Raw genomic sequence first — 15710 nt, forward strand, 5'->3', positions numbered from 1 at the left:
ACTACTAGTAACTCAGAGCGCCAATGTCAAGCACAAATGCAGCTCCTTAGGGATATTGCTACCAAAGAGAGGAAGAAGGCCAGTGTGCACTCTTCAAGCATTCTGGAGGGGGCAGGGGGCGGTGAGTCATCCCAGATGTGGAGAGGGTGCTGCCAGATGCCATGAACTGCAAGTGGTGACTCATGTTTGTAATAATGATATGTGTTGCTTGGGATTGGAAGAGATACTCTCCGGTTTCAGACATCTGTCCAAAGTAGCAAAGACTGCCAGTCTCGCTTGCAAGATGAAGGCAGAGCTCACCATCTGTAGCTCATCGACAGGATCAATTGCAGTCCTTTGGTAGAGTCAAGTGGAAGGTCTGAAGCAGAACTTAAATGGTTCTGTGATTGTCTGTTGCAGATTCCTCAACTTTTGCGGTAGGATTGTGGTGCTTCAGGTTCCACTTAATAGGCAGGGGTCCATTTCACACAGAAGGCAAACAGACAGATAGTGCAGGCTGTGTGGAGTTGACTTGGTGATTTAAGTTAAAGGTTCTTGGAAAAGTACAAAAAGGACTTTATTCTCAAAGGGTTCATGCCAAACAAAGGATAAGAATACACCTAGTAAAAAATTGGTATTATAGTTTTAAGCTGTTGTAGTTGTGTTGGGAAAGAACCAGAGCTCCATGCCCTTGTAGAAAGCACTGAAGCTCAAATTGTTATATGTACTAGAAGCTGACTGAAGCCAGGGATAAGTTTTGCCAAAATTTTTACGAAAGACTTAATGATGTTCTGAAAGGACAGATTAAAAACAGTTGGTGGTGGCTTGTTTGTTGTTGTTAGCAGGAGTTTGTCTCGTAGAGAAGTTGTGATGATGATGTTTGGTTTGTGGGGCGCTCAACTGCGTGGTTATCAGCGCCCGTACAATTATCCAATCTTTGCTCAGTCCAATTTCGCCACTTTCCTGGATGATGATGAAATGATGAGGACAACACAAACACCCAGTCATCTCGAGGCAGGTGAAAATCACTGACCCCGCCGGGAATCGAACCCGGGACCCCGTCGTAGAGAAGTTGAATGTGAGTTAGTGTGGGTAAAAGTCATACTTGACAACTGGAATAAATTAATAATTGGTTCCTTTTACCGACTCCTTGACTCAGATGATACAGTTGCTGAACAGTACAAAGAGAAGCTGAGTCTCGTTTCAAACAGGCACCCCACTCATATAATTATAGATAGTGGTGACTTCGATCTACCCTCAATATGTTGGGAAAAGCACATTTGCTGGTAAACAAAAATAATTGTCCTCCCAAATCATACTAAATGAAAATTATTTCAAATATTTAGTTCAGGAGCCCATTCAGAGTGTAAAAGGTTGTAAAAATATACTTGAGCTCTTATCCTGAGCAAAAAGGGAGCATCGTGACAGATACAGGGATTAGTGACTGCAAGATCATCATAATGAGACTCAATACCATAACATCCAAATCCACCAAAAATTAAAGCACATAAAAATTAACTTGATGCCTTCCTAAGAGACAGGCTCCACTCCTTTCAAACTATCTACATAAACACAGACAAGATGTGACTTAAATTCAAAGAAATAGTATCAACAGTAATTGACAGATTTATACCAATCAAACTAATAAGAGACAGAACTTACCCCCCTGGTACACAAAACAGGTCAGAGCACTGTTGCAGAAGCAACCAAAAAACCATGCCAAATTTGAAACAAAGCAAAATCTACAAGATTAGCAATGTTCTACATAAGCTCGAAATTTAACACAGATATTTTTACTAATTTCAAAAATATAATTCTGTCTCAAAACCTGGTAGAAAATCCAAAGAGATTCTGGTCATACATAAACTGCACCAGTGGAAGATAGTCAATACTTTAATTGTGTGATTGCTATGGTAATGTTATTGATGACAGTGCTCCTAAAGCAGAGTTACTAACACAATTTTCCGAAATTCCATCACGAAAGAAGACACAGTAAATATTCCAAAATTTGAATGAAGAATATCTGGCAACATGAGGAAGAAGTACATATCCTCTTCATTCGCACAAAGTAATGACTTATCGACAGAGGATCTCAAATTGATTCCAAATTTCTAGATTTCCAGAAGCCTTTTGTCATTGCTGCTCAGTAGCAACTTATATAGAGTATCGTCTCAGTTGTGTGACTGTATTTCTGATTTCCTATCGGAGAGGTAACAGTTCATAGTAACTGACAGAAAATCATCAAGTAAAACAGAAGTGATATCTTACTTTCCCCAAGAAGATCAAAAACAATGGTAAAATGATTTTGACAAGATATCTCAACTTAAATTGGAATTATCACACAGATAATATTGTGGGGAAGGTGAACCAAAGAACATTTGGCAGATGCAACAGGTCTACTAAAGAGACTGCCTACATTATGCTCGTCTGTCTGTCTTCTGGAGTACTTGCTGCATGGTATGGGATCCTTACCAGATAGGATTGATGTCAGAGAACAAAAATCTCCAAAGAGGGGTAGCTCACTTCATATTATCACAAAAAGTAGAGAGAGTGTCATGGATATGATATGCGAGTTGGGGGTGGCAATTGTTAAAACAAAGGCATTTTTCATTGCGATGATATCCTCATGAAATTTCAGTCCCCAACTTTCTCCTCTCAATGTGAAAATATTTTGTTGACTACTCTATGTTGGAAGAAATCATCATAATAAAATAAGACAAATAGGAGATGGCACAGAAAGATTTAAGTGTTTGTCTTATATGCTGTTCACAAGTGGAATGGTAGTGAAATAGTCTAAAGATGTTGCTGAACACACTACCAGCCATTTAAGTGTCAGTTCCAGAATAGTCACAAAGGTGTAGACGTAGGAGTTGGTGACTGCATATCATGTAGGAGCCTCTTCTCAAGCTGGGATACTTACATTCATACGATATTATTCATAATAAGTAACAAGGGACCAATGGCCTTTGTAGTCTGGTCCCTTCAGCCCCCACAAACCAACCATAATAAGCAACAGAAATCTTTTTCAAACAAACTACAGTATCGATAAATGTGACACAAGACACAAACACAATTTCCGCATACAGACACAGATCTTTGTAAAAGGAAAAAAGATTATGATGGATGTAATGAACACCCCCAATATCAAACAACATATCAATAATATGCATAAATATGTGTCTGAAAGATGTCACAAGGTAACATTTATATTAACAGTTTTAGTTAAAAGTTGTCGCAAATGATTATGGGTTTTGATCAATTAAAGATTATCTCTAGAGGTAAAAGAAAAACAGACATTAATGAGTAATCATTTGAGCAGATAACACAGTCTGAACATATTTAAAAAATTTAAAACTGTGCTGTTACAAATCTTGTCTAGAGCTATTCCTCTGTCTTTATAGCTTTTGAGTAAGTTCTTTTACAAAGAAATTTGACTTTTGAGAACCTGGGACTAATCACATATAATTTTAAAACTTTTAAAATATGTTCAGTCTATGTTACCTATTCAGATACTTATTCAGGTTTACTTATGTTTATAGATCTGAAGATGATCATTAATTGATCATAACTAGTAGTCAATTATGAAAATTTGCAATTGAGACTGTTAAAGTAAATATTTGAAAAGGTTTTGAAACCACTCATTGCTCAACATGTATGTTATAAACTTCTCTTTCTTTCTCATCCCGTCTGGTAAGTCTCCCCTGACCTGGGCTCCTGGGTGACGTTACCAAACTCTACCCCTTTTTCTAAACCTCTCCAGTCCTTTTCCTTCACCTCTCTTCCATTCCCTTCAACCCTTCTACTAGAAGAAGGAGCCACTGGCTCCGAAAACTTGCATATGTAAAACCTCTTTTTATGTGTTGTCCTGCTGCCTCTTGGTGAGTAGATTTTTTTTATCTATCCAATTACATTATATTATAAACTTCATGATTTTTAGATACAACTCAGAAAAATCGCACATTTAAAGTCACATAACTTCATATGAGGTTAGTGTGGGACCCATACATGAACAAGCAAATGACTGGGTTGATATAAGTGTGTGTCTTTAGGCAAATGACTGGGTCGATCTAAGAAAATTATGGAAAACCTACATCTGGACCCCATTCCTCCTGACAGGAGTCCCGTGTCCTAATAAGTGTGTCAGCCTAGTCCTCTATGAACCAGCCTACTTCAAATTTGTCTATGGCCTGTTTTCCAATATGACTAATTTTGGACAAATGTGCTGACTGATTAAACTTGTGATATGTGAAGAAGTATAACATAACCTTTAATGTTTACAAAACCTGAACCGATAGTTTCAAAACAAGACAAATGACCAATATCTCCTAATGAAAGTATCCCATTGTGTGAGCTTTTTTTAATTATTTCACAATTTCTCTAAATGGGGTATTTGTAGTCTTACAAAATACTACAATATAATCAAATGCATAGCACCAGAGACCACAATCTGTGTCTTATTATTCATTCAGCTCTCTACCATTCTTATTTGGTTATAAATGCCCCCCCCCCCCCCCACCAGATTCAAAAAGATGAAGCTGAAATGCAAATGGGGGCAGCAACGTATGAAATTATGCCCTAATCGTTATGAGACATGCAGCAATAATAAGCTCATGAAGATCATGGCGGAGAAAAGTGGACAGTTTGGTCACTAACGGTTTTGTTGAAACAAGAGTGCCTGGCTCTATCACTTCTGCCCTTCAAAATCCTCCTCTGTCTTGTAAGTGTTATATTAAGATGAATGAAAATGTAATTCCATACTCAAGGAAATTTCAATATTTATGTCATCACTGTCTAATATAACATGTTCAGAAATGGTCCGAACTCTCATGTGGCAACACTGTAGTTGAAAACTGACACTAAAATTTCATATACCCTCCACATCGTTTCACTGAAGTCAGCAGAAAATGTGTGAAAATAGTAAACGCATTTACAGTATTTTTAAGCAGGTGTGAGTAAAATCTTGTGCTAGATATGTGTTCAAAATTTATGTCTCCAACAAACATAGCAATGTCTTATCATGATGATCTTCAATCAAATGCATGTGCAGGTGTGGCACTGTCTACATTTGTTTGCTGCTCTTTCAATAATAAAAAGCAGTACATATTTGATCACAGTATTGGCAACAGGTTTTGTTTTTCCACCTACCTTATAAATATTCAGGTGGAAACAATCCCTGTTATTTGTCCAATAAAAGCAAATTATTGATTTGGAGATGTCAAGAATTTTAAGTTGCAGAATAAATCAGCAAAATTTTGGAACAGAAGTGAAACTATAGAGGCAATATTGATTAGGATAATAGAGATGACATAACATTCATTCACATGTAACAGCATGTAGACTAGTGCACACAAACTATATGCTTTGTAATATCTCTCAAGTATCAGAAAGATCCAATTACATGGCTAGTTTTTCATCTTGTTTTGTGATACTTAGTATCACACCATCAGAGAGGTCATTCAGGATAAAGTATCTGCTTCAATGGAGATGAAAAAGGCCATATACTCCTTTGAAGAACAAGTCTAGAACAGGTCTGAAACAACCAAGAAAAATCACCGTAAACAAAATTCAAGATAAGTGAACATAGATTTTAGTACAATTGGTCCAATAGCGATCCATCACTGGCAGTCATTACTACATTGTCTCAAGGAGGTGAAGGGTGGGGATGTTGAAATACTATGCAAAGACTGTTAGTTTGTTCCCAGTCATTCCGGTGCTTCATATTCTATGCCGTATCATTGCAGTAAAAACACACATCATCAAAACTAGTTACTTCCCATAAATATTCTGAATAATATTCAATCAGAAGGCTGATTGTGGGAGCTCCTCAACACTTTATTCCTCATTTCCAATACGGGAAGAGAGAAACTGAGATTTAATCAGGTAATGATTCAATATTGATACTTATATCGAACACAAAACACAATTAAGAAGAGAAATTTGGAAAATAATTATACAGAGACCAAATGGATAGCCAATATTTACCATCAAAAGATGTAATTCCTAGTATACCTGAGAAAAACTTAGTTAGGATGTCTGGTTCAATGTAAGAAAAGGCCAGCAGGCTCTAATCTCACCAGGTGAAATAAATGCATAAATAAATAAAATAAAGTATGGTATGTTTCTATCAGTAATACTATGAATTAATTGTACCATCTGGAGATAGGAACTGGCCAGGCATTTTGCCTCTGTAATTTCTCTCACATGGGATTCATGTCCATGTATGTGTGGATCCTACTAGACATGATATCCTTATTTAAATTAATTTATGGTAGTTGTATAATGGGCCCAGGAAATGACGTGGGGGGGTCTCTGCAGACATCATGAGACTCTGGCATAAAATGGGGGTGATACGCGATTACAAGAACTCAGCAAGAGAGTTCTCACAGCCTCTGTCACCTCAATTCTCCAACTTCCTACCTACACGTGGTGCCCCTGTTAAGCCGAGCAACTCAGCGGAAGGTTGGGTAACCAACCCCAGCGGGAAACTGAGTCGGTGAGCAGATAGGAGTTAGAGGACAGTGGAAGGCAACGGGAAACCACCACTGAACTATCCCAAGAAAACCCCATGGCTTCGCTCAGCTCAAAATGTTCCGGAGTTTCAAGTTCCCTGATCGGATCTCCGCGGGGAACCAGGTTGAGAGGAGCTTCACGAAGAGTAAGATGGTGCAAAGAGAAGCACTGAATAGGAACATAGAATGTAAGATCCATGTATCAAGGAAAACTAGACTTAGTGAAAAGAGAAATGGAGAAAATTAACATCGACATATTGGGAATAAGTGAAATGAGGTGGACTGGCATGGGAGAATTTGCTACGGATGGCCATATGGTGTATTATTCTGGGCACGATAACAACAAAAGTAATGGAGTAGCCTTCATAGTTAGTGATAAAGCGATAAAAGCTGTAATGGGATGCAAATATAAAAATGATAGAATGATGTCCATCAGACTTCAAGGTCAGCCCCTCAACATCACAGTAATTTAAGTTTATGCACCAACAACCGATGCTGAAAAGGAAATTATTGACCAGTTCTATGGAGATTTTACAAGAATTACTACTGTCAACACCAAAAAAGGATATCGTCTTCATAGTTGGACATTGGAATGCAAAAGTGGGAAATGGAGCTGTAGAAGGTATAACAGGGAAATATGGTCTTGGTACAACAAATGAAGCTGGACAGAGACTCCTAGAATTCTGCCAAGAAAATTCATTGATTATTACTAATACACTGTTTCAACTACCAAAACAACACCTATATACCTGGACTTCGCCAGATGGCCAACACCGGAACCAAATTGATTACATACTTTGTAATCAGAGGTGGAAGAGCGCGGTTCAGTCAGCTACAACAAGACCTGGGGCTGACTGTGGATCAGATCATGGGCTCCTGATTGCAAAATTTCGGCTGAAACTTCAGAATGTAGCAAAAAGTATCCCAACTTGCAGATACGACCTTAACTCTATACCCTCCGACTATGCTGTAGAGGTACAAAACAGATTTAATGTATTACAGCTGGAGGACAAAAGCTCGCAAGAGATGTGGACAGAAGTAGCTAATACTGTCAAGGAGGCCGCAGAGAAACACATTTCCAAGAAAAGGAACAGTAAGAAGGCTAGATGGCTGTCAGTTGAGGCACTGCAAGTTGCAGAAGAACGAAGGAAAGCAAAAATCAAGGGAGATAGATCAGCTATGTTTGAATTAAATAAAGCTTTTCCGAAATTAGCTAGAAGAGATAAAAATATATTCTTTAATGAACAGTGCAAGGAAGTTGAAGATAGTAACGGAATGGGGAAGACAAGAGATCTTTATAAGAAAATTAGAGAAATTAAAGGAAAATTCCAGGAAAAAAAAGGAATGATAAAAGATAGAAATGGGAAAGATCTGAATGAAGCAGAGGATGTTAAGGAAAGATGGGCAGAATATGTAGAAGACCTATACAAGAAAGATCTGCATCATGACAGGGCTCCTACTGCTGATGTTAATGTTAATTTAGAACTAGAGCCAGATATTTTGGAGAGCGAAATCCAGTGGGCCTTTGAAAATATGGCTGATAACAAAACTAGTGGACATGATGAAATACCAGCAGAATTGTTTAAAGTCACTGGAAAGGATGCAGTGAAAGTGCTGCACTCAATATGTCAAAAAATATGGATCACGCAGCAGTGGCCAGAAGACTGGAAAAGATCAGTATTCATCCCCATTCCAAAGAAGAAAAGTTCTAGAGAATGCTCAGATTACCGAACAATCGCACTTATTTCACATGCTAGCAAAGTTATGTTGAAAATCTTACAAAATAGACTTCGCCAATATCTAGATCGAGAGCTACCAGAAGAACAAGCTGGATTTAGGAAAGGAAGAGGAACTAGAGATCAAATTGCTAATATTCGGTGGTTTATGGAAAAAGCGAGAGAATTCCAGAAAGATGTGTACCTCTGTTTTATTGACTACGCCAAAGCCTTTGACTGCGTCAATCACAACAAATTCTGGAACGTACTGAAAAACATGGGTGTACCAGATCACCTCATTCATCTGATACGGAGTTTATACCTTGACCAAGAAGCCACGGTGAGAACTATATATGGAACAACGAAATGGATAAAGATACAGAAAGGGGTCCGGCAAGGCTGCATACTGTCACCGTACTTATTCAATCTGTATGCAGAACATGTTATGAGGAATCCGAGGCTAGATGAAGGAGAAACAGGAATTAAAATATCTGGAATAAATGCAAACAACCTCAGGTACGCGGATGATACGATCCTGTTGGCAGAAAGTGAAGAAGAATTGAGAACACTCTTACTGAAGGTGAAAGACGAAAGTGAAAAGGCCGGTCTTATGCTGAATGTGAAGAAAACGAAAATTATGGCAACTACACCTATCAATTCGTGGGATATAGCAGGAGAAACCATGGAGGTAGTGAGCAAATTCAGTTATCTCGGTTCCCAGATCTCTGCTGACAGTGACTGCAGCCATGAAATCCGGAGACGCCTGTTGCTCGGTACAGGCGATGTCAAACCTTGACAAGGTTATAAGGTCCAGAGATATAACACTAGCAACAAAGATCCGTATTGTGAGGGCTAGGGTCTTTCCAGTTGTGATGTACGGATGTGAGACCTGGACCATTAGAAAGGCTGAACGGCGAAGAATTGACTCCTTCGAATTGTGGTGTTGGAGGAAACTTCTTAGAGTTCTGTGGACTGCAAAGAGAACCAACAGATCAATATTGGAGCAAATTAAACCAGATTTCTCCCTGGAAGATCTAATGTTAAAACAAAAGCTGACCTACTTTGGACACACAATGCGAAGCCATGCCTCGCTGGAAAAAACATTAATGCTGGGGAAGATTGAAGGAACTAGAAGAAGAGGATGTCAGAGGATGAGATGGATCGATGGCATCACAGAAGCAATGTGTTCCAACCTGGAAGGTCTACAGGAGAAAGTGCAAGACAAGTGCGTGATTGGGTTCATGGGGTCACGAAGAGTCGGAACCAACTAAACGAATAGAGAGAGAGAGAGAGAGAGAGAGAGAGAGAGAGAGAGAGAGAGGAGTTGTATAATGCTGTATGTTTGCCGATATTTGAGATACTCATTTTTTACATTCTGTGGTCTGTATAGGCACTGATTTTATATTAAACAATTAATTAAAAACATGCAAAAGTAATCATCTGGTGATACCCTCCCACCACATCACCAAAAAGGCAAAAATCATACACAGGAGTGAAACAGACAATGTTAAATTAAAATCATTGACCCCTAAATTCAATGAATTCTTTACAACAATAAGTAAAGACACAGGGAAACACATCAAAAGTAGAGCCGTTAGACTTATTTAGATAGATATCATCAAACAATGCAAAGTACAGGTCAGATAACAACAATGCTATGCAAGCCTGTGTGAATGTGTATTTGCTACTTCCGAAGAAGGGCTTTTGACCAAAAGATTAAACATAAAGCAGTCTTTTTGTTGTGATTCTACATCTACTCTATATGGTGAATAGCAATCTATACTTTTCACAGTTAGACAGGCATTGCACACTATACCACCAGATACCAGTTTTGCCAGAACAGAACAACGGCAGATTTTTTTGTGTCTGTATTATATTTTGGAAAGTCGTTTTTGTGACAGACTGATCTGCAGAATAAACCAAGGTACAGATTAGGCTAAAAATTGCAGTCTGATTGTGAGTTGGGAGAGCCGAAGAGTGTGAATACAAAAAATAAGTTAGTGGTGAAATGACCAACATAGGGGAGTTTATTACATTGTAGTTTCAATATTTACAGAGATACATACACGAGTGTTTTTTTAAGCTTCTGCTGTATAGGTTGTCCTGCATGACAGGTGTGTTGCATGGGAATAGCATCAACCTGTCATCGACCCACTATGCAGGGCAGCCTACTAGTCAGATGCAAGAAACAGTTTTCCAGTCCTCAAAGTGTAGGCTACCCAGCACAGCAGGTGTGATGTGTTGAAGTAGCATCTGTCTGCTTTGATGGCAACTTACATGTCATCGGATAAAAACAGTTTCCAAGCCCTTGGAATATAGACTGAGCAACATGGGAGGCATGTCGTAGGAGTAATACCAGTCTGCGTTACTTGTCTCTTTTGCAGTGGATGCATGTGGAGATGAGCATGCCTGGGAGGGGGGGAGGGGGGGGAGATGAAATGCATAGAGGAGAAGAGGAGAGAGGGGGTTCAGGTGGGGATGAATAGGGAGATAGGGGAGGGGGGGCAGGAGGGAGGAAGGGGAAGGAGGAGGTGAATAGAGATGGAAAGAAAGAGGGGAGGGAATGGACAGAGAGAGGTGGGAGGATGAGAGGGACAGATAGGGAGGCGAGGAGACAACAGGCAGAGAGAGAGAGGAGAGGAGGAGATAGACCAAGAGGTGTGCGCATTATATACATGAATGCAGATGAAGCTGCAGGGTAAAGCATATATATGTGTAATAAAGAAAAGAGAAAGAGTGGATAAGTTAACAGAAATTAAGTCCACGAGACTTTCAGGATGGAAGAATGTATCGGAGAGCATATCCTCACCTCCAGAGTTCAGGTAAACAAGTGTGGGGTGGGAGAATCCAAATGTGTAGCAACAACTCAGGTCCCTTGAGTAATGCAGCACATCATGTTCAGAATTTTCCTGTTAGTAAGCAGCAGTTTTTTTTTTTTTTTCCCACGCTGAATGCTCATCTTCATTGATTAGACTTGTGGAGTAATACGTGAGAATCAGTCTTACTGGCAGTAGCTGCTGCAGAACAGAGTTTCAAGCTTTGTTATTTCACAGAGACATTGAAAGAATAACTATTTCATTTTAAATGACTTGATTGTAGGTTCTTGGAGAAACACTGTAATTATTGCAAAAGAAAACATATTGTTTGCCTACCCACAAATTTTTATTTTAGACAACCTAATAAGTTTCAGGGTTTGTATAACATTAAAAATGGGGCTTATAAACTGACATGTACGTAGTGCAAAATAAAATGCTGTAAAGAAATTACATAAAAGGTGTGTTTTATTGTGTAGTATTATTTCAGTGCCCACAACAACAATCCTCAAGAAAGTATCAAAATTCAAATCTCAGCATCATTCGGGAAAATTATATGAAACACGAAATCACAAACTGCACAAAAGTCACAGGAGTAATAAATAACATCTTCAGGTTACCTCATGTTCAGCACACTTCAAACCCAAAATCTACAACACTCTGGTCAAATCTAGCCTCTTGTCTGGCAGCAAAGCTTGGACAGTCTGTAGAGACAGCAAATGGGGACTACTGAGCACTGATATGTGGTTCAGAAAAAATCACATCTAGCTAAACACTAAGGTACAGCAAAAGATCTGATGATGTTCTTAAGGACCTCAAACTAAAATCAGTTCTCAGCACAGTACAGAACATTCTGGAAAAGACCACGTACTATGGATAAAGACTGATGGGAAAAAAAAAACCTTCAGATACTAACCAATTGGGGAGCAAAATAACTGATGATGGTCGAAGTAGAGAGGATATAAAATGTAGACTGGCAATGGCAAGGAAAGCGTTTCTGAAGAAGAGAAATTTGTTAACATTGAGTATAGATTTAAGTGTCAGGAAGTCGTTTCTGAAAGTATTTGTATGGAGTGTAGCCATGTATGGAAGTGAAATGTGTACTTTAAATAGTTTGGACAAGAAGAGAATAGAAGCTTTCGAAATGAGGTGCTACAGAAGAATGCTGAAGATTAGATGGGTAGATCACATAACTAAGGATGTAGGCTGCAGTAGGTACTGGGAGATGAAGAAGCTTGCACAGGATAGAGTAGCATGGAGAGCTGCATCAAACCAGTCTCAGGACTGAAGACCACAACAACAACTAACCTATAGGCAGAAGTGATGCAGGAGAACCAGCAAGGAGATAAGGAGATGGACTGAGACCATAACAGGCCAGTTGGCCTAATACTGGATAGGAAGTGGAAGAAGAAGAAGAAGAAGAAGAAGAAGAAGAAGAAGAAGAAATTATGAACTGAAGGATCTATGAAAAAGGAAGCAACAAAAAACAACTGTGAAAAATCATTTAACAGCATCAGAAGTCAAGACAATGTGCAATATCAGGATCAAATGAGAACATCAGGTAAGAGTATTTAATATGCAACACAAAGTATCAAATTGTTTTATATTACTTATTGTTGTCAAGGTATTGTTAATATAATTTAATTAATTTTACTGCTCATTTTAATTCTGCTACATTATACTCATGTTAGACAACATGAGTAGTTAAGTCAAATTCTTGGAACAAACTTTACCATCATTGTCTGCCTCGAGATAACCTGTACTTATTAAGTGAAATACAATATTTTGACTCCACTGAGAAGATGATAATCTCTTACTAAGATAATAGCCTCATAAAATTTTTAAATCATGATTTTAAAACTGTCTCAAAGAGAATAACTTCCTAAATGTAACATCTAAATCTCTCTCACTTTCTTAATATTAATCCCATTAAATGGGGACCCCTGTTTCCACGATTTGGCAAATTTATCTATTATAACTTTATAGCTAGATGCCAACCCTATAGCCAAGTACAACCACTAACATGGGGGAGGGAAGTCATGTGTGCCATTTGTCCATGGATTGCGTAAACTTTGTTCTGTGTATATCATTTGGTACTTTGCTGTTTGTGTATTGTGTTTTCTTAGACAGAAATTGAGGACTACTCCAGTACTTGCTTAAACGGGTATGAGAATCTACCCGAACACCACACTCAGTCTGGCTAAAGTACCAGCCAACAGTCATTAATCCACCACGTGGATTCACTGGGTATAGTTAGCTTTCCTTTCTCAGGGGTAATACACTGTATGTTAAACTGTAGAAGCCATTGTAAACGAAGCATCAAAATAAAACCAAACATTGGCCAATTGCTAGATCACAAGCAGGGGATTTTCATATTGCCATTTACAGCCAGTTTCGGCAATCAACTGATACATCAAACATTTGATGACATCCATACAATGTATGTTGTTCTATGGATGAATAAACAAATAAATAAATCAACCAAAAAATCACAATGTTATTTGTCAGAATGTATTGGTAAGCCACAGCTAACTGGACTGAATAAATATTTGGGCTACCATATTTCTCTTCCAGTCATTATGTCAAAAACTACAGCAGACAATTCCTTTGTTTTACTACTTACTCAGAGTAATAAATAAGAGTATATAACAGTCAACACTACATTTTTTTTAAAGAAAACTAAGGAGTCCTCCATCCACCAATGAAGAGGATAGGGCTGGAGAAAATTGGCTATACAAGGACTAGTTACAAAAGTCACATATGATCTTTGATCACATAAAAGAGAACTGGGAGGAATGACAGGGAAATCAATATACTTCTATTCCATTTCACTTCTCTCTTTTGCCAGATGGCTGAACTTCTAGTTCCAAAATATAGTGTTTGTTTCAGTTTTTGTCCATTATATTAGTGTGCTGCAAGTGGCTAAATTCCCTACCTATGTTTATGCTCAATCTCTTCCATATTTTAAGGGTTTCCATAGTTACACATAGTGACTTCATAAAAAACATGTATGCACACAAAATGATGAAACCACTTGCATTTAAATACTTAAAGTTGGATAGTAAATAAATATTATGAATTATTTGGTTCTTTTTAGTTCTATAGTACCACTCAAAATGATGAAGTGAGCCCTCAGTTTAGAAAGCGGTTTTCATAATAGTTCTAGGAGTCCAACCACAAATTAGCCTGAATTAAGAGGGTGGTACAGAAATTGTCAAATTATATAAACTGAACGAAATTATTTGGATAGGGAACTGATATCCTACATGCCTCAGGTAGTTTTTCTTTTCTTTCACTTCTCCATAGGATAGGAGTTACTTTGCACATTACAACAACATTCATATCATTGTCTTTGTGTTTCTTTGCCTTCAGATGTCACAACAGATGTAAATGACACTAAAATACATAAATACATATTTATATTCGACATATTTACTTATTCACATGCAAGCAACTTCTTCACCCATGCGCATATATGGGGCATTTGTATAGTAAGTAGTGTCTATACCGAACATATGACGTACAAAATAACACCTTTGTTACTACATATTTATCGTTGTTGCACGACTTAACGCATAATTTAAGCATGAGTCCGCCCGCTCTGTCTTCTCTTTCACCACTCAGTACACATTGTGTTCTTTAGTGTGTCCACAATTTCCAGTTCTTTTCGCCCTCACAAAACCAAATGATAATCCGTGGCTGTCTTACTACGTTCAAATGACGGTCAGCAGTTACAATATATCTAATAAATGTGTGTAGAAGTCAAGGATTAAGGAATGTGTGTGTGTTGAGAGGTAAAATTCATTTTCTCACATTATGCTGGAATTGTTGAACTTAATTTTCAGACCATAACTTGTTTTAGGAATTGTATTGGTTCAACAATCCTTTTTCATTGCTGCTTTATCGTAATGGGGATCGCCGAACCCTCACAATGTGTGTCTACTATTGTCACAAGCCTTCTTGTGCGATATGTGTCACGATACATTGAAATAGCACGCAGTTCTCGCACCTTTAAAAGTCGTTATAAAAGAGTGGTGACATGGTAATTACTATTACTGTTCGATATTGATTACAAGAAATCGCATTCAATTAAGAATAGCAATGGTATATACCACTAAAGTTTTAGCAGTGTGTTCATTAATCACTGTACGTATTATTATTTCTCGCATAGCATTTACAACTTTGTTTTTGCGTTATGCACTCACTCGTATATTGTAGTGCTTAGTGTGATACTAACCAACTTCAGTCGTACACACAGCTGGTCAGTTTAATAACAAACACGGCTACTTTGACAGTTTTGACAGCTGAAGACGATCTTGACAGATGGCTTAACACATACCAGGAGACTTTAAACTATATTCACCAAAAAGGAAGTGCATCGGATTGGCTGTTAATAATGAAGTGAATTTATATTTACATTCGTAAAATAGCAATTCTACGACAATTACAACGTCGTAATGGTAACTACTTCTGAAGTAATACCACACAGCAAACAAAACTATTGAAAATGTGATATAGGTCATGCAAAATCGATGTTTATAATCGATCAATACATATCGATTATAGCTAAAGTGGTTGATTTCATGCGTTCACTAATTTACGGTACTGGAAATATCAAGATTCGAAAAAAAGTATTCAAGTGTTCAACACAGCGAACTCACTCAGCAATATAATTTAAGCCTAGACGTATTCAA

The 15710-nt window shown here is 38.0% G+C and overlaps 1 protein-coding gene across 1 annotated transcript in view; it reads right to left on the reverse strand.

Annotated features, from left to right (window-relative positions):
* Positions 1–15486, reverse strand: part of LOC126162729 (uncharacterized) — an 85552-nt gene extending 70066 nt beyond the window's left edge. Inside the window, exon 1 of the mRNA XM_049919390.1 lies at positions 15254–15486. The gene's annotated coding sequence lies outside the window, so the exon portion shown is untranslated. The remainder of the gene's footprint in view (positions 1–15253) is intronic.
* Between the last annotated feature and the right edge of the window lie 224 nt (positions 15487–15710).

The sequence above is a fragment of the Schistocerca cancellata genome, chromosome 2 (assembly GCF_023864275.1).
Source record: "Schistocerca cancellata isolate TAMUIC-IGC-003103 chromosome 2, iqSchCanc2.1, whole genome shotgun sequence".
Lineage (NCBI taxonomy): Eukaryota > Metazoa > Arthropoda > Insecta > Orthoptera > Acrididae > Schistocerca > Schistocerca cancellata.